The sequence below is a fragment of the Manis javanica genome, chromosome 7 (assembly GCF_040802235.1).
Source record: "Manis javanica isolate MJ-LG chromosome 7, MJ_LKY, whole genome shotgun sequence".
Lineage (NCBI taxonomy): Eukaryota > Metazoa > Chordata > Mammalia > Pholidota > Manidae > Manis > Manis javanica.
Genome location: NC_133162.1, coordinates 135,588,440 through 135,616,434, shown reverse-complemented (window position 1 = coordinate 135,616,434; position 27,995 = coordinate 135,588,440). Strand labels below are relative to the sequence as shown.

Genomic DNA, 27,995 nt, shown 5'->3' with positions numbered 1-27,995 from the left:
TGTGATGAAACAAATACATAAAGCAGGCTAGCGGTGTGCCAATAATGACACTCATGTTTGCATATGCTTACATCACTTACACGGAGATAAACCAGAAACTGTCAGGGCTGGCTTCTGGGGAAGGGAATTGGAGGACTTAGGGTAAGGATGAGAAGAAATTTTGCAACACCTATCCAATTTTAAAACACCTGTATGTATAACCTCAAAAAGTAAGTGAAATTTGTTTCACAGATTACATTTAATGATTTGGCACATTGAAAACTCAACTTATAACACCAAACTTCATCCTCTCACTCAACTTGGGAGAGCCAGAATTCACTTTTGTTATTAAAAATATATTTTTCCATTCCAGTATATGGCACACATATAATCTTTCTACAGCAACAGGGTTCCTATTCATTCTCCTTAATGACTAGGTAATATTACTTTATAAACAACAAAAAAAGAAATTCAGTTGTTTATTCTATGTGGGATTAAGTTTTTTAACCCAAAACCTGGGAGGGTTTTTAGATGGAAGCTCTGTAAAACTAAGACACCATGCGTGCCATGTATGTGATGGTCCCTCCAAATAGGGAGTTCAGTCCAACATATTTCTGGAGAAATAAGTGACAGTTTCATCATGAAGGAAGGGATGGGGGAGGAGGAAGGGAAGAAGAAAGGGATGGGGGAGGAGGATGGAAGGGAAGGAAGGAGAGAGAAGGAAGATACAAGCTTAACAGAATCTATTTTAAATGCTTTTAATCAAAATTAATTTAATATGGAAAATATAACTTCAAAGAAAAAAAAAACCAGTTGTCTTTCACATGTGCTTAAACAATACTTTCAATTACCAAGCTGCAAACTACTAATGATTTATAAGTCTCTGGAGACTGATGGGACCAATACAAGGGAAGTGAGCTCTGTAATGCCAAAGGTTCTGACAGGCTCAATCTCTAGAATAAGGTTATACCTGTCAGACAGACAGAATTACATTTTCATCCATGAAAATTTAACAACTGAGTTAAGTCTCTAGAGCTATCCTCCAACTTAAAGGAAATATAAAGAAAAATTAATAAAATTATGGCATACATAAACCTACACTTTTAAGACATTCTAAAAGACAACTGGCCTAGAAACTTCAAAAAGTTACTGAAATGAGAAGGAAAGGAGAGTACTCTCACAGGTAACTGGAGATGTAACTTTGATGGAATCTTGGTATTTCTGTTAAAGTCAAACAAGTGTTGGTGTGGATGTGCAGCCACTATGGAAAATAGTATGGAGATCAAAAAAATTAAAGATAGAAATACCACATGATCCAGCTTCCACTTTCTGAGTGCTTAGTGCACCCAAAGAAAAAGGAAACACTAAGTCAGCAAGACATAGGCACCCCCATGTTCACTGCAGCACTATTTACAATAGCCAAGATATGGAAATAACATGTATCTGTTGATGGATGAATACACAAAGAAAATGTGATACATACATACAATGGAATATTATTTGGTCATAAAAAAGAATGGAATCTTGCCATTTGTGACAACATTAATGAACCTTGAAGGTGATAAGTTAAGTGAAATAAGTCAGAGAAAGACACCATATAACCTCACTTACATGTGGAGGCTAACAACAGACAGACAATTAAAAAAACCAAGCTCACAGATACAAAAGAACAGATTGGTGGCTGCCAGAGGCAGGGGAGACCAGGGGAAATGACATGGGTGGAGGAAGTCAAAAGGTATGAACTTCCAGTTACAAAATAATCATAGGGATGTAATGCACAGCATGGTGACTATAGTTAATGATAATGTACTGCAAATACCATATGATTTCACTTATTTGTGGAATATAAACACAAAGCAAAAGAGAATGAACAAAACAGCAGCAGATGCAAAGACACCAAGAAGGGACTGGTGATTACCACGGAGGAGGGGTTGGGGTGGGAAGATTAAGGGGGTTAAAGTGGCACAAAAATTCTCAATCGTAATGTAGGTTGATCATGGGGATACTAGCACAGCATGGAAAACATAGCCAGTGATTCTGTAACATCTTCCTATGTTGACAGATAGGAACTGTACTAGTGGGGTGGGTATTTAATAATATGCATAACTGCTGAACCACTGTGCTGTATACTTGAAACTAATGTAAGACTGTATATCAATAAAAAATGTTTCTTGTGAAAAATAAAGATAAAAAATAATACTGTATTGCATATTTGAAAGTTGCTAAGAGTAGACCTTAAAAATACTCATTACAAGAAAAAGAAATTTTATAACTATGTACAGTGACAGATATTAATGACTTATTGTGATCATTTCCCAATATATACAAATACCTACCATCATGAGGTACACCTGAAATGAATGTTATATATTAATTATACCTCAATTTAAAAATTTATACAAAAAAGTTTCACAAAATAATTTACTGAATTTAAACAGTTCAATTAGGTAAAAAGAATTTACCTACATACATAAACAAAATAAGTATTAATATTAGGTAATTATTGCTAATTTTTCTTGCCTGGTAACACTACTGTATTTATTTAAGAAATCTCTCTATCCCTACAGATGTCGAACAATGAATTTTTTAGAACTCTGCATCTTTCAGAATTCAAGGAAAAAAAATGAGTGAGTAAGTGAAACATAACTTAGTATTTCTCTCTCTCTCTAATGACTATTAAAAGACACTTAAAGATCCTGTTCTATCTTAGTGTCACATTATTACAGACACTCACGATCACATATTACTTATATTGTGAACCAAATTTGTACTGCCTAATAATTTAGATATTTTTAAGCCTTGGTCCACTGTAAAAACAATACATGGTGATGACAGAATACCCAGGACAATAGAAGAAAGTAAGAAGAGGGGGGGAGTAAACACACCACCCAGAAGTGAACTGTATGTGCAACTGTGGATTGTATGTAGATTTTTACTTTTTTCCCTTAATAATTATAGCTTAAGAGTTTTCCATACTACAAAACTCTTTGCAAGTATTTTCAACAACTTCCTAAATGTTCCTCAAAGTATAACATGATTTACTTAAATGTCCCATTGTTAAGACACTTGAATTGTTGTAAAACATATCTTACTAAAATTCAAATTATACTGGTCATCTTTGGGCATAAAGCTTTTTCTGTAGAACCATTTATATCCATCATAAGCAAGAGGGATTACTAAAATCAAAAAATCATATTTTAGGTAAAAAAAAAAATCACTTTTTCTCAGCTGTTTCTATTTTAGTTTTCCTGATTATTAATAAGGTAGAACATTTTCCCCCAACTTTATTAACCAGTTTTACTCCCACACCTATGTGCACTGTCTCTTCATGTCTTTTGTATACTGCTTTTACTGCTAATAAATCTATTTATATACTTATTTTTCATTTGTCTCCCGTATGACTAGGTTCAGGGAAAAACATTCATTACACATCTTATATGTTTGGATTTTTTAATTAAAAGGCATGCTTACTCTCACAACCTTTGCTGATATATTCCTATACCAACATTCTCAATTATTTTTGTAAATTTTTGCTTATTTATTATGCTCAATTTATTCAGCCTGCAAAAGTATACACCGCATAATCCTAGAAAAGCATGTATCACACTGGTAAAAATGACAAGTCTGTTTAAACTAGAAATTCCTTGTAAGCAAGGATTGAATGATTTTAATCTATATATTCCCAATATCTTCCATACAACCTGGCACATACGAAAACTGTAATCAATATAGGTTAAAATATATTCTGACAAGGGAGAAGACAAGTAATGACTACAACATCTTACTCCACTGACAGACAGTGACTGTAATGGGGGGAGTGAGGACTAAATACACACACACACACACACACACACACAAAAAAAAATACATATATACACGCACATATATACACACACACACACACACACACGCTGACAGAAAATTACCACTGACATACTTGCTGCAGACAGGCTCCACCAATGGATGCTAAAATAAGTGGGCAAAAGTTTAAGAAGAACCAGTATGTTTACATGGTTTCAAAGTCATCGTCTCCAAGATACTTATTAATTACAAAGGAAAAAAATAGTAACTATACAATGAAGAGGTCCAGCAAACACAATATTTGCTCAAAGAACAACAATTTTTGTTTCTGTAATACAAGGAATGAGCTAAGAGAATTTTCACCAAATTGAAAGGGTGTGTTTGGGACAGTGTAACTTAAACACAGAATGTGAGTCACATACACAAACATTCTGAGGTGGGAGGGCAATCCTGGAGACGGAGATAGATAAAGTCTATTCTCCCAAACAATTAATAAAACAGAGACAGTTCATAAAACAACCCTCTGAACTGTGCATCAAGAGATACGCTTTCCATAGTAAGACTCCTGGACAGAGAAAGCAGATGGAAGTTTCAACTAGACCTAAATCAGATGGGCACATAGAGGCTTGATATGCAACTGAGGTACTTCTGGGAGCAAGTCTTAAGAACTCTCAAGAGAGTACACATATGAAAAATAAAAAAGCGGAAGACTGCTCTACTTAAACAAGGAGAAAACCAAATGAAACATGTGAACTTGAGTAGATCTTGTTTTGAAAAAACCAGCTATCAAAGACCATGTGAACATGGACCAGACTGTTACCTGATTTTCTTAGACATGATATACTGCATGTTAATATGACATGATAAAGTATTATGTGTCATGATGTCTGCAATTACTTTCAAATGGTTAAAATATATTTACATATATAAGCATGTAGGTATGTGTCTGTGTATGTAGAGACAGAATATTACAGGTTGAATTACATCCCCTCAAAATTCTTATGCTGCAGTCCTAACCCCCAGTACCTTATTGGGAAACAGTCACTGTAGATGTCATTAGTTAAGATGAAGTCATACTGACTGGTGCAGGGTGGGTCCGTAATTCCATATGATTGGTATACTTACAGAAAGGAGAAGTGTGGACAAATGTGAAGACTGGAGTATACCGGCAGAAGCCAAGGAAATACCCAGAGGAGGAGAAAGGCCTGGAACAGTTCTTCCTACCACCTTCCCTAACCAGAGGAAACATGGCTCTGCTGACACCCTGATCTCAGACACTGAACCTCCAGAACTGTAAGACAGTAATTTTTCCATTCAACTTCATTTACTAAATTACACTTCACATATCCATTAAGTCAGGGTTGTCCTTTCTTTTTTTTAATTTTATCAAATGTGCATCACAGTGGTTCAACAGTGCCCCCTCTCCCCTACCCTGCCCACTCCCCTCCCCCTTGGTAACCACCAGTCACTTCTCAGGATCTATTGTCTTTCTCCGCCCGGCTTATTTCACTGAGCATAATACCATCTAGCTCCATCCATGTTGTTGTAAATGGCAGGATTTCATTTTTTTTTTTTTTATGGCTGATAAATGTTTTATTTTTTAAACCACTCATTGTGGTATTTTGTTATGGCAGCCCTAACTAATACAGAGAAAAAGAAAATACAACAAAATTACAACAAATGTTTAATCTAAGAGGTGGTATTAACTTCTTTCAACTTTTCTGTATAGCTAAAATGTTTAATACCTTAAGGTAATTCCTTATAATTTTGTGTATCTGTTCTCCAGTAACCATTCATTCAGTAGGCACTGATGATGCCTACTTAAAACTGATGAATAAAAGGAGCTTTATTTATCAAAATTCACAAAGTAACTTTCTGGGATTTTGACTGGGGTCACAATGAATCTATATGATCAAGTTGGGAAGAACTGACATCTTGACAATACTGAATCTTCTACCCATGTATATGGACCATTCTCCTATTTATTTAGATCTTTTTTAATGTCTTCCATCAGTTTTAGTTTTCCTCATGCAGCTCTTATGCAAAATTTTTTAGATTTATGCCTAAGGGTTTTTTTTGGGGGGGTGGTTACTAATGTAGATGGCACTGTTTTTAATTCCAAATTCCAACTGCTCTTTGCAGGTATATAAAAAAGCAATTGTCTTTTGTATATTTATGACGTATCCTGAAACCTTGCTATCATCAGTTTTGTTAAGGAAGGCTTTTGTGTTGTTGTGTTGATTCTTCTTATTTTCTACACAGACAATCACATCATCTGGGAACAAAGACAATTTTAGCTCCTCCTTCCCAATCTGTATACTTTTTATTTCCTTTTGTGTTACTGCATTATCTAGGATTTCCAGAACAATGCTGAAAAAGAATAGTGAGTGGACACCCTTGCCTTTTTTTAGAACTTAGCATGTAGTTTCTCACTGTTAAGTATGATGTGAAGCTGTAGAGGTTTTGTAAATATATTCTCTATCAAGTTGGGGAAGTTCCTCTCAATGTCTCGTTTGCTGAGCATTTTTATCATGAATGGGTGTTGAATTTTGTCAAATATTTTTTTGCATCTGTTGATGTCATCATATGACACATTGCCTCATTTTTTAATGCTCACCAGCCTTGCACACCTGCAATAAATTCCACTTGGTGATGATGTGCGTTCATTTTCATTCATTGTTTGATCTGATTTGCCTATATTTTCTTGAGGATTTCTGCATTTATGTTCATGACAGATAGTGATCTGTAGTCTTCCTTCTGTAATGTTTTTGTTGGGTTTAGTATTAGAGTGATGCTGGCCTCACAGAATTAATGAGGAAACATCCTTCTGCTTCTATTTTCTGTAACAGACTGTAGAGAATCAGCAGTTCTTTCTGAAATGTTTGGCAGGGTTCACCAATGAACCCACCGAGGCCTGGTGTTTCTGTTTTGGAAGGTTACTAATCACTGATTCAATTACATTATTTCTCAAGCTCCCCCACCACTTGCTTTTGCTTAAAATAATCAGACATACAAATATTTATAATACAGCAGGGCAAAGGGCTTTAAGAGTATACAAAATGCTACAGGATTCTAGGCATATAGCCAAAAAGTTGAAGGCAGGGACACGAACATTTGTGTACCCATGTACACAGCAACATTACTCACAAAACTAAACGGTGGGAAACAACCCAAATGTCCCTCAATGGGAGATGGAAGAAAACGTGGTGTGTGCATTCAGAACCTTAAAAGGGAAGGACATTGTAACACGTTACACAGATTAACCTTACAAGACATGCTGAGTGACATCAGCCAGCCATAAAAGGATAAATTCGTCTGATTCCTCTTCTCTAAGGTTCTCAGAGTGGCCACATTCATAGAGACAGAAAGTAGAACGGTGGCTGTCACCGGCTGGGGGAGGGACGAACGGGGAGTTAGTGTTTAATGGGTGCAGAGTTTCAGCTGCGGAAGTTGAAAAGGTTCTGGAGATGGACGGTGGTGATGGCTGTACAACAATGTGAACGCACTTAATGTCACAGAAATGTATACTGAAAAATGGTTAAAATGATAAATTTTATGGTAAGCATATTTTACCCCAGTTAAAAACAAAACAAAACAGATGTGGATCCCAGCAGGCACTCAGTAAGTGTGATGAACTCATGGCCGAAATAAATGCATATTAAAGGATTTTTTTTTAATGTTGTGACAGGAACCATTATGGCAAAAAACAAGTAATGGGTGGGGAAGCAGATGTAAAACAGAAAGGTTTCAGATGAACTAACTTACACAATGATAAAAGAAAGGATACGCCAGGTGAAGAAGGCAAAGAGGGACAGTTCTAGGCTGAGGAAACAGCAAGCAGGAGTGAGAGGGAAATAATGAGCTTTTTTGTTTTTGTTGCAATTGCTATATAACTGACATACAACACTGCATTAGTTTCAGGTATAACAGAGTTTTTAAAAGTCGTTCATGGAAAGGGGTTAACGTCCAAAATATAAAGAACTCACATGCTTCAACACCAAAAAAAATAAATAAATAACCCAATTAAAAAATGGGCCGAGGACCTGAACAGACATTCTTCCAAAGAACTACAGGTGGCCAACAGGCACATGAAAAGATGCTCCATGTCACTAACCATCAGGGAAATGCAAATCAAAACCACAATGAGATATCACCTCACACCAGTCAGAATGGCCACCATCCAAAAGACAAGGAATGGTAAGTGTTGGTGAGGAAGTGGAGAAAAGGGAGCCTCCCACACTGTTGGTGGGGATGTAAATTCGTGCAGCCACTATGGAAAACAATATGGAGGTTTCTCAAAAAACTAAAAATTGAAATATCATACAACCCAGTAATATATAGCCACATTATGGAAGCAACCTCAGTGTCCATCAGTAGATGAAAGGACAAAAAATATGTGGTACATGTACACGATGGGAGTATTATTCAGCCATAAAAAAAAAAGAAGTTTGCAACAATATGGATGAACCTAGAGGGTATTATGCTAAGTGAAATAAGCCAGGAAGAGAAAGACAAATACCACATGCTTTCACTTATTTGTAGAATATAAAAACAAAACAAAATAGCAGTAGACTCATAGACACTGGGAAATAATGGGGTTACCATGGGGAAGGGGTTTGGGGGGGAAGGGGAATAGAGGGCACAAAAATTCTCAATCATAATGTAAGCTGGTCACAGGGATGGCAGTACAACATGGAGAATATAATCAGTGACTCTGTAACAGCTTCCTATGTTGACAGATAGTAACTGCACTAGTGGGGGTGAGGATTTAATAATACAGGTAACTTTGAACCACTGTGTTATATACTTGGAACCAATATGACAGTCTATCGAAACTACACTTCAATGAAAAAATAAAATAAAATAAAAATAAAGTAAAATAAAAGGGGTTCATGGACAGGGTAGAGTGAAGAGAAAGCAGCAAAGTTGGAAACTTAAATTCATATTACTGGAGCTAGATTCTGAAATGCCTACATGCTGATCCAAACACGCAAAAGAGTTTAAATCAGATAAAGCAGGGAGCCCTGACTGGGCCTGTGGATGTGCGCGAGCAGGCGAGAGAAGTCCGATGACCCCTCTCACGCGGCAGATGCACGCAGGATTCTAACATGGTGCTACATACTACATGTTTTCTGGGAAGAAAGTCTACAACTTTCACTCCATCCCCATGGGGTCCAAAAGTATAAAAACCACTGTTGTAGTTGATGATGAATCAACCCAGGAATGTAGGAGATAGAATTTGAATTTTAGGAAGATAATTTATCCTATGCAATGTACAGCAAGGATTGAAGGCAAGAAAACAGTTCGGCCAAATATGATAATCCAGGTAGAGGGTGAGCCTATTTTTCCCTGAAATCTTCTATTACATATTTTACTAAAATCTGAAATTCCAACATATGCCAAACAGGACTCTAATGGGCAGCCTTTCAGGATCTACCTTACATAATACATGCAACAAACTACAATAAGACTTTACCATATAAAAATATATCACATGAAAATTACTTTAAAAAGGGACAAATCTGCAACTTTAAATTCCCCTTGTTACTCATGAAGAATGATTCATCACGTACTAAGAAGTAACATCATGCAAAAAAACAATAACTTAGATAAACAAGTGATAAATGATGTGAGAAAAACAACCATATTCATACACTGTGTAATACTTTGACCAAGCAATTCTATCTCCACAAGTGTATCTCTACATAAATGCTCCCACATGTGCACAAACACATATGCCTAAGGTCATTCCATAGAGTAATGTCTGTAATAACAAAAGACTGGAAATCACCCATATTTATTAAGTAGGGGACTAGTTAAAGTAAATCATAAAATATCTATACAATGTATATTATGCAACTATTTGTTATAAAGGAGGCAGTTCTATTAGGATCTCTAAAGTATGTTAAGTGAAAAAAAGCAAAGTACAAAAAAAGGGGGAATACACACAACTATAGTATACACATTTGTTATGTATAGCCCAAAATAACTGTAGAAGAAGTCACGACAAGCTAACAACAACTGTAGCTATGGGACAGATGAAAGGGGATTGGCGTATCACTGCAGGAAGGAGAGAGATAACTGTATATCCTCGTGCAACTTTTTTTTTTCTTTTTAACATATGCATATAGTATAAATAAATGAATAAATGTATAAAAATGAAATAGCATAAAAGTAATGCTATTAACTATATATGGACATGGTCAGACACAGTACTGGAAATGTCTACTCTGGGCACATAACTGATATAAGAAATATAGTTGGAAACCAGTATTGTGAGTAGAAAATGTGGGTGAAAAACTCCCTGATAATATCAAGTGCAATTTAAATACCTGAAACATGACGAAGGCACAGGGGGAAATCATTAGGTTAATAAAATAAAAATACACCAAATTCCTAATTGGTGATAAATTTTTAAGAAAGCTAGATAAGACAATTTTAAGACCACAAAGTAATATGACCACTTAATTTCTGATGGCAGATTTTCCTACTTTAGATTTTTCTAGCTACATAACTTATAATTTTAGCCCTCTTCCAAAGACAATAAACAAAATGCCTTTCCATTCTGCACTATGAAATGTTCTGGGTGGTTTTGTTTTATTTTTGTAAAGGTGAAGAAGATAACACTAAACTGGTATTCGGGTGACCTGGATTCTGCTACTAACAATGTGATTACGAACAAACTTAATTGCCTCAATCCTGTTTCCTTACCTTTAAATTAAAGGGTCTAGATTTGATGATCTTTACTTCTATAGAAGTAAAGTATTCTATAATTTCAAGATTACACAGGGAACAGGTAAGAATATTCCAAAGTTTCTTTCAGCTCATTTTTAAACTAACAACTAAACTGAAGCAAAAGCATTTAACAGAACACACAAGGACAATCACTCTCAAAGGGACAGTCCTAAAGCAAGGGTCCTGAATATTTCACATTTGTCAGTAGCAAGATGAAATGACAATCTTACAGCCTGACTCTTGACTTTGGAACAGTAGTTCTCAATCTCTAGTTCTATTATCCACATTAGCCTAAAAGCCTAACTAGTTCTTCAGAATTTTATATTTATGGTGTCTTCGATCACCCTATGACACACAATGACCCAGTTTGGTATTTCCCACCAAACAAATTAAATCTGGGCTTCAAAAGTAGAATGGTTAAGGACACAATAAACTTGAGATTTTATCAAATATCTAAAAACAAAGTTAAAAGAATTTCACCAATGAAACATATGTCCTTCTATTTTTGTTATGAACCTCCCATTTATAAAATAAAGATTCAGTACAGTTACTCGAAATTGCCTTTATTAGAACCAAAACTAAAGTTTACAGCTTTCTAACCAAAAGTCAACTTATTTTCTTATTTATACCCATGGAGAACAATCCACATTCCTGGCAGGGAAGAATCAATTGCTTGACCAATTCCTAATTGCATTAAATACAGCAAATAGTGTTATGGACATATACACACACATATATATTCATAACCTTGGGTTAGGCAAAGCTTTCTTAAGATATGACACCAAAAGCAAAATCAACATAAGAAAAAATAAATAGACATTGTCAAAATTAGATATTTTGTGCTATAATACTACCATCAAGAAAGTGAAAAGACAATCCACAGAATTAAGAGAAAATGTCTGCAAATCATATTTTGATAAGGGACGTGCAGTTAAAATATATAAAGACCTCTTAGAACTCAATAATAAAACACAACCGAATTTTTTAAATGGGCAAAGTATATAAACAGGTATTTCTCTAAAGAAGATACACAAATGGCAATAAGCACATAAAAAGGTATCAGTATCATTAGTCAGTAGGAAAATGCAAATCGAAACCATGAGGTAACATTTCACATCCACTGAAGTGGCTATAATCAGAAAATGGGGCAATAAAACAAAATGTTGGTGAAAATGTGGAATAACTGGAACCCTCACACACTGCTGGTGGGAGGGTAAAATAGTGCAGCCTCTTGGGAAAACACTTTGGAATTTTCTTAAATCCTAAACACAAAGTTACCAGAATACCCAGCAATTCCTCTCCTAGGTATATCCCCAAGGAACTGAAAGCATTACGCCCACAGAAAAACTTGTGCATGACCACTCATAGCAGTATCATTTGTAAAAACCCAAAAGTGAAAACCCAAATATTTTACTTAATAAATTACTGATTTATTATGAAAGTATACAATTCAGGAACAGCCAGATGGAAGAGAGACACAGGGCAGGTCCCTCTGAAGGAACTCCAGAGCTTTCAGGTCCTCCGAGCCTGCCTCTCTCCCCCAATCCCCATGTGGTAACGACCTGGAAGCTCCCCAAACCGTGTCCGTTTGTGTTTTAGGGAGGCTACATTACCTTGACTGATTAAATCACTGGCCCTTGGCAACGGATTTGATGCCCATCTCTTCTCTCCCTTAAGTGGGGGTCGGGGGTGGGGACCGACCTGAACATTCCAACCCTCTAATCACATGGTTGGTTTCCCTAGAGACCAGCCCCATCCTTAGATGCTTTCCAAAAGTCACCTCAATGAACACACACTCAGGTGTGAACAAAAGGGGTTTGTTATGAATAGCAAGACACTTTTATCACTCTAATCATTTAGGAAATTCCAAGGGTATTAGGAGCTCAGTGCCAGAAACTGGATGAAGACCAAATATTTATTTATTATACATTATATCATCATAAGGGGGAAAGCTCTGAATTGATATGGAATAATTTATTGGATAGGTTGGAAAGAGAGAAAGTCACATACACAAATGGGACTACATCAAACTTAAAATCTTTTGTGCAGCAAAGTGCACACTCAACAGAATGAAAAGGTAACCTACAGAATGGGAGAAAATATTTGCAAATCATACATCGGATAAGTGGTTAACATCCAGAATATATAAAGAACTACATCTCAACAACAAAAAAATCAAATATCCAATTAAAATTTCGGCAAAGTACTTGAATGGGCATTTCTCCAATGATACACAAATAGCCAACAAGAATACGAAAACATCATTAATCACCAGAGAAATGCAAACTGAAACCGCTATGAAGCATCACCTCATACCCATCAGTCTGGCTAGAAACAGGAAGTCACAAGAGTTGGTGAGGAATGGAGAAACTGGAACCCTTTTGCACTTGTAGTCGGATTGTAAAATGGTGCAAGCACTATGGAAAACAGGATAGAGGATCCTCAAAAAAGTAAAAATAGAACTACCATATGATCCAGCAATCCCTCTTCTGAGTATATATCCAAAAGAACTGAAAGAAGCATCTCAAAGAGATATTTGCACACCCACATTCATAGAAGCACTTTTCACAATAGCCAAGAGATGGAAGCAACGCACATACCATCCACAAATGAATGGACGAATTAATGTGGTATATAAAATGGAATATAATTCAACTGTAGAAAGAAAGGAAATTCTGATACATGATACAACATGGATGAACCTTGAGGACACTATGTTAAACGAGACAAGCCAATCAGAAAAAGACAAATACTGTGATTCCAGTCACATGAGGTAAATAAAGTAACCAAACTCACAGCATAAAAGTAGAATGGTGACTGCTAGGGGCTAGGAGGAGAGGGAAATAGGGAGCTGTTCAATAGACAGAAAGTTTCCTTTTGACAAGATGAAAGAAGTTCTCAGATCTGTGGCAAAACAATGTGAATATACTTGACACTATTAAACTGTACACTAAAAAATGCCTAAGATGGCAAATCCTTTCTTGTCACATACACACCAAAAAAAAATCCCAAGGTTTTACAACATGTCGATTTTGTAAGGAAGGGAAAATAAGAATATACATACACATACACTCGATGAGTGAGAAAGAGAGTGGAGAGCTTAGAGCTGAAGCAATACCTAAGTACTCTTTAAATACAGTATTAAACTTTAAACCATGTAAATATTTAATACATTAAGAACTAAATCAAGAAGAAAAAAGCACACCCTGATAAGAAACACAAAGGCAAACTTGGAAATAACAATTAATCAAACTGACCAAATAAACTGGAAAAAAAGAGTGCTATTTCAAATAGCTTTTGAACACAGGTCTCTAAGTGTCCTTCTTTAGCAGGCTACATTATAAGGAGGGGAAGGCCTGAAAAGAAATCAGCTGCTCCCAGTAGGCTGTTAGTAGTAACAGCTGTAAATCTGAACTTATTTTCTGTGTAGGAAACCCCAATAACAACATGAACTCTGATTTGGAATTTTAAATGCCAATATAAACTGATGATTTTTTTTGCTATCATTAATCTACAATTACATGAAGAACACTATGTTTACCCGGCTCCCCCCCCCCACCAAGTCCCCCTAACACACCCCACTACAGTCACTGTCCATCAGTGTAGCAAGATGCTGTATAATCACCACCTGTCTTCTCTGTGTTGCGCAGCCCTCCCCGTACCCCCCACACTATACATGCTAATCATAAGGCCTCCTTTCTTTTTCCCCACCCTTATCCCTCCCTCCCCACCCATCATCCCCAGTCCCTTTCCCTTTGGTAACTGTTAGTCCATTCTTGGGTTCTGTGCTTCTGCTGCTGTTTTGTTCCTTCTAAACTGATGGTTTTTGAAAACCTGTTCCCTGGCTATGTCCACTGAAAAGGGACTAGAAGCAAAGACACCCTAATAATAATGCATATACGACCTAGAACCCAAATGTTGGTAAGTATTATTTTCTATCAAAAAAAGGGTTCTTTGGAGAAATGGGAGCCATAAACAAGAAAGGAAAATGCAAAAAGGACCTGGGTCGTTTTGTCTTGCCAAAAAAATAAGAAAACCCTTGAAGAGTAACTGGGACTCAGTCATAAAGGACATGAGAGATGGACCTAGAGAGTATTATGCTCACTGAAATAAGGCAGGAAGAGAAAGACAAATACCATATGATTTCACTTACTTGTAAAATATAAAAACAAAAACAAAATGAACAAAACAGCAGTAGATGCAAGACACTGGGAAATGACTGGTGGTCACTAAGGGGAAGAGGTTTGGGGGTGGGGGATAAAGGGACACAAAAACTCTCAATCGTAAGTTGGTCACAGGGATGGTAGTACAGCATGGAGAATATAGCCAATGATTCTGTAACATCTTCCTGTGTTGACAGAGAGTAGCTGTATATTAGAGGGGATGAGGATTTGGTAATGGGTAACTGCGGAACCACTGTGTTGTATACTTGAAACCAATATAAGATGGTATATCAACTATACTTCAATTTTTAAAAAGAAGGAGAGGGGGAAGGACATGAGAGCCGGCTCAAAGAAGGGCTCACACTGGCCAAATCTGGGACAATTTAAGCATCAAAAACAATAATGATCATAATTAACATACTAAAAAAGAATTCACTGAGTATGTAATAATATTCTGAAAACTAAGAGAAAACAAAACTAGTGACCTATACTGTAAAAAAAAAAAAAAAAATCAGAAAAAAAGGCCCAATAAGTAGTGCTGACTAAAGACTAAAGACATAACATTCTATAAGGGATGTTGCTGGCCCAACGGGAGAAATCTGAAAATGAAATCTGAGTATTAGATAGTATGTCAATATTACATGTCCAGAATCTGTTAAATTATGGGATTTATAAGAATGTGGTTTTAGGGGAAAAGTTACATGTCTGTGAACGACTCTAGAAAAATTATGAGATGGCAAAAAGGAAAGGACAGAAGGAAGGAGGGATAAAGCAAATGTGACAAAATGTTAACCAGTGAAGAGGGACCAAGTTATGGTAGTTCTTGGTACTACTATTCCAACTCTTCTGCAAGTTTGTATTTATTTCAGAACTTAAAAGTTTAGAACACAAATGCAGAGGAAGCATTCCCCTCCCCCCCATAAAAACCAGCTAATAAATGTAAACAAATAACAGAGTTAGAAAATCCCCAATGAAAAAAGTGATTAAACCAACAATTACCAACCTGGTGAGAAGGGAAAATGTACCTTTTCCGTGAAGAAATGTGGTGGACACCACACCAACCACATAAACCTAGGCATCGTGAACAGTGGGGCAAGTTCACACCTGGCAGTCCCACTGTGTTATTAAGGGGCCACTACTAGAAGCGGGACCATCAGACATTCTGTCCTTCCTGATGTGATGCAATGTAAACTACAATCACCTATAAGCATCTTTGCCAAAAATATCTGACCCAAATTTAATCAAACCCCTCTAGATCTAACTTCTAATTCATAGGAAATAAAAGGAATAGAGAAACAAGTTAAGTGACATTTAAACATTCATTCAGCAAATTCCAAGTATGTAACATTCTTTAAAAAGTCGATACCAGAGACTTTTGTTAAGTAAGTGCCTTGGTGTAAGAATGGTATTGTATTTTTATATGGTCTGGAATCTAGTTTGATATTAAAATGTAAAAAGTGCCAGAAAATGGCAGTACTTTATAAAGATGGATCCTGAGGTATTTTGGGGACAAACAGCATGATATGTGCAATTTAATTTCAACTGGTTGTTGATGGAGGAAGAAATGTAGAAAGCTAAAACAAAATGGCTAAATGTTAGTAACAGATAAATCTAAATGGGTGTTCGCTGTGTAATTCTTTCAGCTTTTCTAGATGTTTGCAATTTCTCATAACATATAAAGACAGAAAAATTTACAAGAATATCCCACATACAAAAAAAGGGAAACTGCTCCTTAAAAAGTATCTAAGTGGGACAGTAAATATAGCACATGCCTATTAAAAACTTAGCCTAAAGTAGTTTTGCATTTATCGTCCTACCCAAGGACCTACTCTAAACAAGTAAGACATATGCCAGGTACTACAGGACACAAGGTAACAGAATGCAGTCGCACCAACCCTAGGATAGCTGGAGAGAATTATAAATAAAGGGAAAGTCACTAAAAACCTCATTAATAGGATAAAATTTAGCTGGATTTTGAGGAATGGACAGGATATGAATAGTCTGAAAGGTAGAAGACCAAGAAGCAGAAATTAACCAGGTCTGTGTGAAACACAGATCCCAATGGAGTCATGGGGAGAATTTCTGTAGAAATTCATTCATTGATTCCTTAATTTTTATAATGCCTATTTTATGAATACAAAAATATAAGACACTACAGCATCCGCCTTCAAAGATCTCACAAAGTTAGTGAAGATACACAATCACAATACATAAGATATACACAAAATGCTTTAATAGCAAAGAGAAAGAAGTAATAATGTTACCAGAAGAATGAAATAGTCATAAAGTTTCTAACAAAGATATCCGAGTTAATCTTGAAAACTTAAAACTGTGGGGGAGGTATGAGAAATGGATGAAGGGGATTCAAAAGGTACAAACTTTCAGTTATAAAATACACAACTCATGGGGTTGTAATATACAGCATGGTGACTGTAGTTAACAATACTATATTGCATATTTGTAAGTTGCTAAGAGAGTAGATACAAAAGTTTTCAGCACAAAAAGAAAAACTTGTAACAATGTATGGTGATGGATGTTATTAAACTTACTGTGATCATTTTGCAACACATACAGATAGCAAATCATTATTTTGTACACCTTAAACTATTTATATGTCAATTTTACCTAAAAAAAAAAACACCTGACAAGATGACTTCACCAATTAAATTCAAGTCACAGAAAGAAAAAGGCCAAAATTTACTAAATGCTTGATATTTACTAGACACTTTCTTTCACCTTTAAGGTATTATAATATACATTTTTATATACAAGGAAAAAGTGAAGTTCAGAGAGTTTAACTGACCTAATATAAAAAAGCTGATTAGTGGTGAGCCTGGCATGCAAACCCAGGTATGTCTGCTGCTGAAACCCATGCCCTTCCCAATACTATATAGCTCTGGGAATTTATAACCACTCAAATTATTAATATAAAATACAGTATAACCATTATGAAATGAGTCAATATACTAGAAAATACAAACATGTTCAAACGCCAAAAAAAGTGAGAGTAATGTGGTTAAGATTTTCCAATATACTTAAGGGCTTCCCTGTCTAGGAGGAGTATAAATCCTTTGCAATGAAACAGTAATGTTACCAATGAGAAACTGTTTTAAGTGGAAAAGTTTTGAACCTACATCACTGCCAAAAAGAAAACACAAAATACTTCTAAGTTTTAAAGCAATGGTCAAGTGACTTGTCACACTACATTACAGCAACTGAGAAAATTTCAACACAGAATCCTGGAATAATGTTTTGTAGAAAACTAGGACCATCTGGAGTCTTAAACAAATCCAGAACGCATAAATAAGAACTGGCAAAATTATGACGTTTAATTGAAATACTATGATAATGAAGATTTCTAATCTGCAGACTCTAACTAATCAAAACTACTTTATCTTAAAACACCTGTAAAATTCCTATTTTTTTGCTAAGCAACCTCAAGAGAATTATATTAATAAATTAGTAAGTGAAAAACTTTAATACCTTTGTCAATGGATTTGTAGTTATAAAGCTTTACTGAAATTTTACTTTCTTATTCTGAAATTTAGAACAGTTCAAACTTGGGCAATCAATCAAATAACATGTTTTCCCCACAGTAATGTGAAAAGTATATGGATTTACTACTTACAAAGGAGAGCTCAAAATAACCACCTTAAGTAGTTCGTACAATTAAAGCTTGGGTCAAGAGAAAACTTTTTTTTAGGATGGCAAATCTGTCGTTTTAATGTTTTTCACCAACCGAAAAATTCAAGTTAAGCCATCGACTTCACAGATAAGGATTTACTTTTTCCTAAAGCATTGCGATGTAAGGCCAACTTTCCAACAAAATCTTTCCCACGAGTACAGAAAGATAAAAAGTTTTCCGTAAATTTCAAGAAAACAGGCTAAATAAGGAACTTAAAGCCTCAGCACAAACTCTGATCAAGAGAGTATTTTATCACCTTCTGGGCAAGGAGACCAGTTAAAAAATGCAAGCATCTTATGGTAATAAAAGATGGGTGTCAAATGCAATTAAGATTTGGAAAAGAAAAATGCCACTGGGGAAACAATGAATATGTTCCGTTTTAACTAAGTCTCTAAAGGATCTGTTTGAGTTAAACAGATCTACCATTGCACCACGAGATCACAGACAAAAAAAAAACTTCGTGCATTAGATCTCCACGGTGTACTTTGTCAAATCCGCGCTCCCGAGAGGTAAACGATTCAGCTCAGGTTTTTTGCTCATACTCTAATGTCTTCCAAAGTTCCTTAACAGTTAACGTCATCTGTGTAGAAATTACTTCAAAACATTCTTGACAGACTTTCTACAAGTAACCCGTACTTTTCAACTTTTCACAGACCCAATTACGGAATTCCCTATACCCCCGCTTCCTTCTCCAAGGGAAGAGCCACTTAACCACAAGGGTTACGACCACGTATTATTATTCTCTTAAAGAATGCTTTCTAAGATCCTTATCTAGCTGCCAGGAGGCAACTTAAAAGTCAGATATGTGGAAGGAGTTATTAAAGGGACACTTGTAGGAAAATCTAAGCAACAAAATAGCAATGTACCTATTCCAAAGGGGCAGAGTTGTCGCCTGTCAAACTGTGGACTTAACCCCTGTTACAAATACCGCTTTCAAGCCATGGTGCTACCGAGGCTAAAGCTTCCGCTGCTTTACAGGTTTTAACCTCCGGTGCCTCCTTCAACCAACCACTCAAAGCCACACTGCATTCGGCTCGGCCCAGCCCCTTCCACTGATGCCCAGACCTCGGCGGGCGCGCTTCCCTCCGCCTGCCCCGCGTCTCGGCCGAGGCCTACCCGACCTGCGTCTTCTGGCTGCTCGGGTCTGGCTCAGGCCCTGCGTCCTGGCGTGCCGGCCCTCCCCGGCCAGCCCCAAGCCTTCAGATCGGACCACCGCCCCACGCGCGAACCGGCCTCCAGGAGGCCCTGACGCCGATCCTTCCTGCTCCGCCAGCCCGTCCCCAGGCGCCCTCCGGGCCCCCAAAGCACGCAACGACCGAGCGTGAAAATGGCGGAGTGCGGCCGCCTGCTGCAGGCCAGCTGTCCCGCGCCGCCGCTGCACTCACCCTCCGGCGCTGAGCAGAGCTCCTACTGAATACGAGAAAAGGGCTCGTCTTTACTGGCGGGAGTGTCTCCCGTCTGGCCTCCTCCCTCCGCCCCGCTCAGTCCCTCTCCTCTAAAGAAGCAGCGGCCATCTTCCCTGTGAGCCACCAAGCGCACGCGCTGTCATCATCACGCACCGTCGGGCGGCATACGTCATCGCGCCCGGGCCGCCGGGCTCCAGGGGGCTCCATCCGCGCGTGTGCTCAAGTAGGGGGCAGGGCCTGGCCGGGTCCGCCCGCTGCTAGGCTGCGCGCTGCCTTTGTTCCCGCGGAGAGCGGTGCGCAGTTTGACTTCCCTTTTCCCATTGTGAGCTAACTGACCTTGATGCTCTCAAAAACACCCTGTTTTCCAAAATTTACATGAGAGATTTATTCGGGGGCGGTGCGGCAGTTACGGCAGGTTATGTGCCAAACCCACCGCGAATCAAACCGGGACGGGCGCTGGACCTTGCTCAGCCTATCCGTTCATCCGTGGAAGTGGGACGCCTGCCTGACAGTGTTTTGAGAATTTACACGACTGTCTCCAGCTGAATCAAGCTCGCCTTTGGCTTTACGCATCACCCGGTGCAGATCATGCCTCCAGGTTGTCTGCTTTCCTCAAGAGCCGAGTTGTGAAAACAGCACTGTGGTTCAAGCACTTAGGAAGACTTCCAGTGTCTGCTGAAGCTAAGGATAACCGCTCCACGTGGCCCAGCAGCTGCCTACGAGACCAAGCGTGTACATTCGCCCGAGGCTGGGGCAAGAGTGTGCGCAGCAGCCTTGTTGCGGGGGAGCCCGGGTTCAGGGTGGCAGGGAAGTCAGAGTGGTGAGACCAAAGTCAAGGCAAAGTGCATCTCATCCCAGTCTGTACTGCAGAGCGGGCCTGCCTACCGTTAGGTAGACAAGCTGTTTACTGTGAGGGTTTTTGGCAGGGCGGGGAAGTAATTGACAATCTTTGGCCTAGGAGGCCTGGTCTAAGCGGTAAAAAGAAGACACGGTCTGGGCTCTTATGTTTGCTGAGCCTGCCCTCAGATGTTTTCTTTATCTGGGGAGTGTCTGTGCTTGGAAGCTTCTCAGCTGGGAAGTTGTTTTTCATCTGGGGAGTGTCTGGACATTCCAGGTCATTCCTGGCCCCTGAAACTTAAACTCATTAACTCTGTGAGTCCTTTCTGACTCTCTGGTTTTATCTGGTTAACTCTTTGAGTCCCTTTTAGTGGGCTTTACTGGCTTTAATCTCTCTCCACCCTGCTTTTTCTGCCTAAAAATTTTATTCATCATAACCAAGCACTAGTAACCCAAATGCCCATTTAGCACTTGCGCAGGTCAGTCAGTCTTGGTGTGGTCATACAGTGAACTACACGGCAACAGGAAACACTTGATTACTTAATTACTGATAACGCAACAACCTGGATAAAAACAACACACTGTTAAATCAGACTGGATAAAAACGACACACTGTTAAATCAGACCGAGAGAACACTGTGTGATCCCATTTATATGAAGTTCAGAATGTAATTTAAAATCAAGTTGTCTTCTAACTCTTGAAAGCTAATTTGGCAATATGAATCAAGAATCTTAAAAATATTTATTACTTTTCACTCTACCCCCTATTCTAAAAATCTACAGATAGTTTCAGAAATATGGAGAGGATTTATGTACAAACCCTTCATTGAGGTATTATTGATGGTAGCTAATGCATGGGAGACTTTTAAGTGTCCAACAGAAGAGAATGGTTAAAGAATGGTACATCCATACAACAGAATATTTTGAAGACATTACAGAGTACCTACATAAAATTTTTATGATGATATCAGAGATACTTAGTATCTAATCATAGTGGAACATGAATGTGAACTGTTATGTATATGTAACAAGAAATAACTGAGGGAATGGTGGGATGGAGGATCACTATTTTCTTCAAATACGCGTGTTTTGCTTTTGCTGTTGTAATCACCAAAGAGGAAAGTTTTTTTTTTAAGCAGCAACAGGTTACTAACATTATAAAATTATTTACTACTAAATGAATCTCTATTTGTTACCAATTATGACTGGTACAATTTCCCATTGACTGCTTACCATTCCACAATACTTGGGGATTCTTTCTCTTTCCATTTTGCCATTTGTTTGGACTAGACTTGGAATCTATCGAGCATTACTTAATACTTACTCAATAATTACTCTGATACTTATCAGAACACCTGCCCAGGTGTCAAGAATTTAGTCTTCATTCTCTAGGTCCCCTAGAAAGCAAGAATTATCATAAAATAGGAAGCAACACCTAAAGATTTGGGAAAGCAAGAGTTTTATTTCAGGTTAAGTGTTAAAAAAAACAAAATTTAACTGAGTAATTTTAAAAAACAGTATTTAACCCAATAAATTTGAAGCTCTAATTGGCTTTACAAGGCAATTCCTAAATGGGTGGCATCTCCTCTAACAAGTAGAGAGGTGCTCTGAGGAACTGTACAAAATGGAAGATCTTTATAGGCAGGAGGGTGGAGCAAGAAGTTATTAACAAAAGAACAGAAGGGACTGTTTCAGGCAGGGTCACCTTCCCTTAAGGGAAAAGCAGGGGGTCTTATCATGCGGCTACCTCATCTTCTTTCCCATAATGGAGAAGGCTCGTACAACCCACACTACCTCATTGGCGCTGACCAGAAAATTCCTGACAGACTACATTTCTGGGAGAGGTTGAAACTGCATTTAGGCTAGGTGTTAAGCCCTGGTTTGGTGACTTGGTCTAGCGGAAGTGACTTCACTTGGGGCCTATGTTTTTTTCTTAACAGTCAATTTTAAAGATATTATTGGTTTCATTCAATGATTCATGAATCCAGCAGCATCCAATTTAGCAGACAGAAAAGAGCTCCAAGGAGCTGTATGAAATAAGATTTTTATAGGCAGAAGGGAGTGAGAACTAGAAAGTTGTACTAGACAAAAATGTGGCCTGGTTACGGAAAGCACTTTCCTTTAGGGGAGGGCAGGAATGTATCAGGCAGATAACCTAACTAGTGGTGATGAGGCCATTCCTGATTGATCTGTTAGAGATTCTGTTTCTGGGAGAGCCGAAACTAATTGAATTAAGTCTTGGTTTGGTACTTGGGGCTTAGCCTAAGTGACTCCATTTTGAGCCTATTGTTTTTAACACTAGGATCTGTGTGTTTGTAAATCCCTGAGAAGAATATGGTGGAGGTGGCCGTGGGAGGACAGGGAGTGGGTGGTATGAAAGAACCCCTACTCAATCAACAAACCACTTATTCATGCCACAAATAATTACTGTCCTGCATTTCTTGTAACTTCTGGGCACAGAATAAACCAGCTGTCAAGGAATTCCCTGACAGACGATTCCAGTTCTATGTGGTAATTATAGAATAGGAAGGCAGGTACACTGAAGGAGAGCCAGGATGGAAGACAGGATTCTCTGGGCTGAAGAGGGGGAATGGGGTCAGAAGGTGACCCTAAGGAGTTTAACCTCAAGTTGGATTTTAAAGGTAAGGTAGAAGACAAGTGAAAAACAAGTGGTTCCTTCCTATATGTTATAGCTACAAGTGTAAGGAAGGTATTCAAGTATATTAAAGTGTCCTGATCCTTGAAAATCCTTAAAATATGCCAACTTAAAGAGTCAATCTAACCATAAGCAAAAGCTATTCACAACTCCAATCTTGTGGGTCCTGTCCAGAAAATTGTTTACTTCAATTGTCTAGGAGACACATTACAAGTATGCAGACAATCATATGGTATTTTCTATAAAATTCTATATACCAGTGATCCACTGTCTTCAAAAAAAGTTATTTAAAAACAAAGGCATGTCATTTGCAACAACATGTATGGATCTAGAGGGTATTATGCTCAGTGAGATAAGCCAGGCAGAGAAAGACAAATACCATATTATTTCACTTGTGCAATATAAAAACAAAGCAAAACATAAGAAACAAAAGAGCATTAGACTCATAGACCTTGAGAAGTGACGAGTGTTTACCAAGGGGGAATGTGGGGATAAAGGTAGGGGCACAATAATTCACAATCACAATGTAAGTGGATCACAGGGACTGTTGAAACACTATGATGTACATTTGAAACCAATATAGGATTGTATATTAACAACACTTTAATAAAAAGAAAAATAGAGGCATGCAACTGTTGCAGATTAACTGTTAAGATTATAGATGAAGAGACGTATCAGCCAAATGCAACGTGTAGCGCTTGCTTGGATCCTGACTTGAAAAAACTGACTAAAAAAAGGAAAGAAAGAAGAGATATTTTTGAGAAAAATGGGGACATTTGAACATTGGATGGATATTAGATGGCATTAAAGAGTTGTTCAATTTCTTACATGTAACAGTGATATTTTGATTACATTTTAGAAATCTTTTTCTGTTAGTTACATTCTGAAGTATTTGTTGGTTAAATGATATTACGTCCAGTATTTGCTTTAAAAGGTTCCAGCCAAGGACATCGGCAGGAATGGTTAGTAGGGACATCCAAAAAGACTCCCCTCAGAAGCAACAAAAACACTGGCAAATGTGTCAAAATCAACCTTTTCTGTTGTTCAGAACTTGGGAAATCAGCTAAGGGTTTCCAACAATCTGAGGAATGAGTATTCAAGAAAAAGTGGCTGGATCTCTTTAAAGGTGAAAGGGAGGGAAGAGAGACAAGACAAATTGGCTAAGAGATAGGTAAGTGAATCCATGTAGTATTTGTGTGTATACTTGAAATTTTCTTCAATCAAATGTTGAACAATTTCCTTAATTTGGGGGAAATAGGCAATACATGCAAATGACACAACATTCAAGTTACAAAAGGGAAAATACTAACAAGATAATCTCTCACCCTGTCACCTCTGGAGGCAGCCATGCTTACTAGATTCTTGTGTGGCCTGTCAAAGACAGATCATGCAAATATTGTATCCATGTGCTTCTTTCTTCCACAAGTAGGATACTGTACAGACTTTCCTCTCCTTGCTTCACTTGTAGCAATAGAGCTTGGCAGATGTCCTCAGTTCACATATGTACATACCCTTAGTCTCGTTAACAGCTTCTCAGTTTTCTGTTGTTTGAACAACCATTTATTTATTTAATGATCCCCTTACTGATGGCACTTAGGTCACTTTTAATCCTTTGCTAACATAAATAATGCTGCAGTCACCATCCTTGTGTGTTCTTTATACATCTAAATGCAGCTCTATATATGACCTCCCAGTAGATTAAAGTAGACTATTTCTAGAGATCCTGTTCTTCTTGGCTTTAGATAATGCAGAGTTCTCCCTATTGAGAGGCAGAGAAAGCCAGCCTGCTCAACCCAGCAGTAACAACAAATCAGAAACAGAACAAACTAATGCAACTGAAGTGTCTGAATTAAAGACCAAAGAAGATAATGCATGTAGTTTCTTAAATGTATGGTACTGATGCTTTGAGAAAACAAAAACTCAGAATACCACATACACAACTATACGTTTGACCTACAAGGCATGGGCGTGCCAGGAGAGAAAAAGAACACTGCACCTGGGTCAGAGTCCTGGTTCTGCCACTGGTGAAGCAAAGTGATGTCAGCCTGCATTGCCTCATTGCAGTGTATAAAGGGAAATGAGACAGGCCCCAAATGGAGTCCCTTGTGTTAAGCCCCATAGAAGCAAACCAAGACTTAATATCTAACCTAATTGCAGCTTTAGCCTGTGATCAGAGATCTGACCTTTATCCAGTCAATCTAGAATTATCAGGTGAGTGCTAGAGGCAATCCGCAAGACAAGACTTCCCCATCCCCAAAGGAAGATGACCTTGCTGAGGCAATCCACTCTTTGTTAGAAACTTCCCCTTTCTGCCTGCTTCCTGCTTTCATAGGCATTTTGTACAGCTCCTTTCTACCTGCTTTCAGGGTTTACCCTTGGCTTTGGGCATATGCAAATGCACTATTAAAACTCCCTTCGCTATGAAGGAGCTCAGTGGGAGCCTCTCCGAAATGTGCCACTTCGGCTCATGGATTACTTTGAGCTCAGGTCAAATAAAGACCAAAAGACTCAGGAAGAACTTTAATCTCCCCTTCAACTGCCTCAAAGGATCTACATAGAGGGCGTGGTCCAGGAAGAGAACTATCACCAGGGGTAACTACAAAGAATATGGACAAGGTGTGGGAACCTGGAAGGGCCTGGAGATCAAATTCCTCTCTGTGTCCCATGGTCTCTACATGGCATGGCAAACACCGTTTACCAATCATTTGCTCTGCCCACCTTCCTGTAAATTGCCTTTCTCCCCTTTCAAGTCTCAGGCCGCGACCCCTTCCCCTTAGCTCAGGATGGCCTGTAAGCCTCAACTGCCTGCCTGCCTGCTTCGTAGTCTCAGGGGGCTCCTGTACATACTAATTAAATTTGTTTTTCTCCTGTTGATGTCTTCTGCCAATTTGATAGACCAGCCAGAAGAACCTAAAAGGGTAGAGGAAACTCTTCCTCCCCTACAGATCTCACTCTAGTTCAGATATAGGCGGACTGCGCCTGCAGTCTAGTTAAGAATAGCTTTATATATTTAAGGTGTTTCTTTTTTTCTTTTAAAGACTAAGAATATGTGATGAAGAGCATATATAATCCACAGAGGCTAAAAAATGTTCCTACTCTTGTAAAATGAGGAAAGGACACCTCATTTACAATGGAGTCGGCAAGCCCTGCAAGGGGCTGCCTCAGGCGCCTGCCACCCCCTGCAGCCTGCGGAACCAGCAGGAAGGAGGATGTCGTCCCGACAAGGCAGGACGCTACATAGGGGGATTCTATCTCCTGCTTTTAGGGAGAGGAAGATCCGACCTCTCCCTGCCCGGGCCTGGACACACTCACTCACCGCTGCTTGCAGCCCAGGAGAAATTGCCACAACCTCGAACTCTTGTTCTCCAGCGAACCTGTGTTCAAAACAACCCTCCCCAGTTTCCTCTTTAAACCAGTGAAAGCTGACCTTCCCATTCTCTTTGGACTTGCCTGTGGTTTGCCATAGTTTGCTGGTCCCGAACTGTAATTCCTCTACTATTCCTGAATAGATCAATTTTGCTAGTAAAATGTTTTATTTATAAATTTTATTTTTAAGATTGACCCCCTTTTCAGAAAGTCTGCAGAGCAGTGCTCTAGCCCGAACCGCGTTCGCCTGGGCCGCCGCAGTCTCCTAACGGTTCTCCCTGCTTCCCTTACTCATCTCGGTCTCCCCTCCCACCCAACTCCAATCCATTTCCTACACTGCTGACTGAATAACCTGTTTAAAACAAACATCAGATATTATTTCTCCCTTACTTAAAACCTCCAAATAGCTTCCCAATGTGCAGAGTATAAAATCCAAATCCCTTGTTCCATAATCCAGGCCTGTTTACATCTGCAATCTCAGCTCCTGCTGTTTTCTTCCCTGATTAACGAACGAAGCTGCAGCCATTTTGGCTTGTTTCCTGTGCCCAAAACTCCAACCCCTCCCATAACTTTGTGGTTAGCGGCCTTCCTTCTCTCCTGATCGGTAATGCCCCCAAGCCACCACCCGCACCCTGGATTCTCCTCTCCTTGACAGTTCAAATAGCAGCTCCTCAAGGAGGCCGCCTGCAAGCATCTATCTGCTAGAGCACGCGTGCCCAGCCTAATCTGCTTGGGTGTTTTTGCCTGCCTGGTCCCCCGGGCGCAGGCTTCGGGAGAGCTGGAGCCGCCTCATCTTGCTCTCCTTTTAAAATCTCAGTCTATATGGTGGGTACTAATAGAATGGGGTTCCTAAAATGTGTTGAATATATTAATTATCAGTAATGAGCAGATTGTAAGAGCATTAGGGAGCATAAAAGGGTGAGAGCAGGTCTTAGAGGGTTTTAAAAATTCCCCAAGGATTATGCCCAAGTTTCAATGAGGTATAAACAGCACTTAACAGAGCTAACCGCAAACACCGGGCTCACTAAAAGCTTGCCTTCCTCCTCCTGTTTCAGATGCAAATAAACCTGGGAGTTAGTTACAAGGTCTGTGTGCGGTGTGTGTGTGTGAGAGAGGCAGAGAGGGGCCGAGACAGCAGGGAGGGCCCCAGGGCCATACCGGTTATAAAAGTACTGACATCCTCCCTTAAGGAACTTCCCGTCCCCGCTCTCTCCCCAGGACCTCACCGTGACCTGGCGATCAGAGGTTATGCCTGACGCACTAAGGCCAGTGGCCTCTAGGTTGTTAAAATCTTTTGAGAACCACCCCTGCTTACTGAAAATTAGAAACTGTTAGAAGCAAGTTTCTGAAAAGGTGAGCTCTGACTA

The 27,995-nt window shown here is 38.7% G+C and overlaps 1 protein-coding gene and 1 long non-coding RNA gene across 9 annotated transcripts in view; one reads left to right on the top strand and one right to left on the bottom strand.

The window, feature by feature from the left end:
- WDR33 (WD repeat domain 33) overlaps positions 1-20,111 on the bottom strand; it is a 92,108-nt gene extending 71,997 nt beyond the window's left edge. For 2 of the 6 annotated variants that reach the window (XM_036996128.2, XM_073241636.1), the window contains exon 1: positions 19,749-20,111. The gene's annotated coding sequence lies outside the window, so the exon portion shown is untranslated. The remainder of the gene's footprint in view (positions 1-19,748) is intronic. The other 4 variants (XM_017680558.3, XM_017680556.3, XM_036996127.2 and 1 more) reach the window with 3 other exon arrangements.
- On the top strand, positions 16-27,517 carry LOC140850512 (uncharacterized). 3 transcript variants are annotated; one of them, XR_012133455.1, is made up of 5 exons: positions 16-209; positions 2,547-2,610; positions 4,908-5,073; positions 24,311-24,433; positions 26,301-27,517. It is a non-coding gene; the product is annotated as an uncharacterized lncRNA (long non-coding RNA). The 3 variants fall into 3 exon arrangements; XR_012133454.1 differs by lacking the exon at positions 26,301-27,517 and having other exon boundaries at positions 24,311-25,745; XR_012133453.1 differs by lacking the exons at positions 24,311-24,433; positions 26,301-27,517 and having other exon boundaries at positions 4,908-14,055.
- The last annotated feature ends 478 nt before the right edge of the window (positions 27,518-27,995 follow it).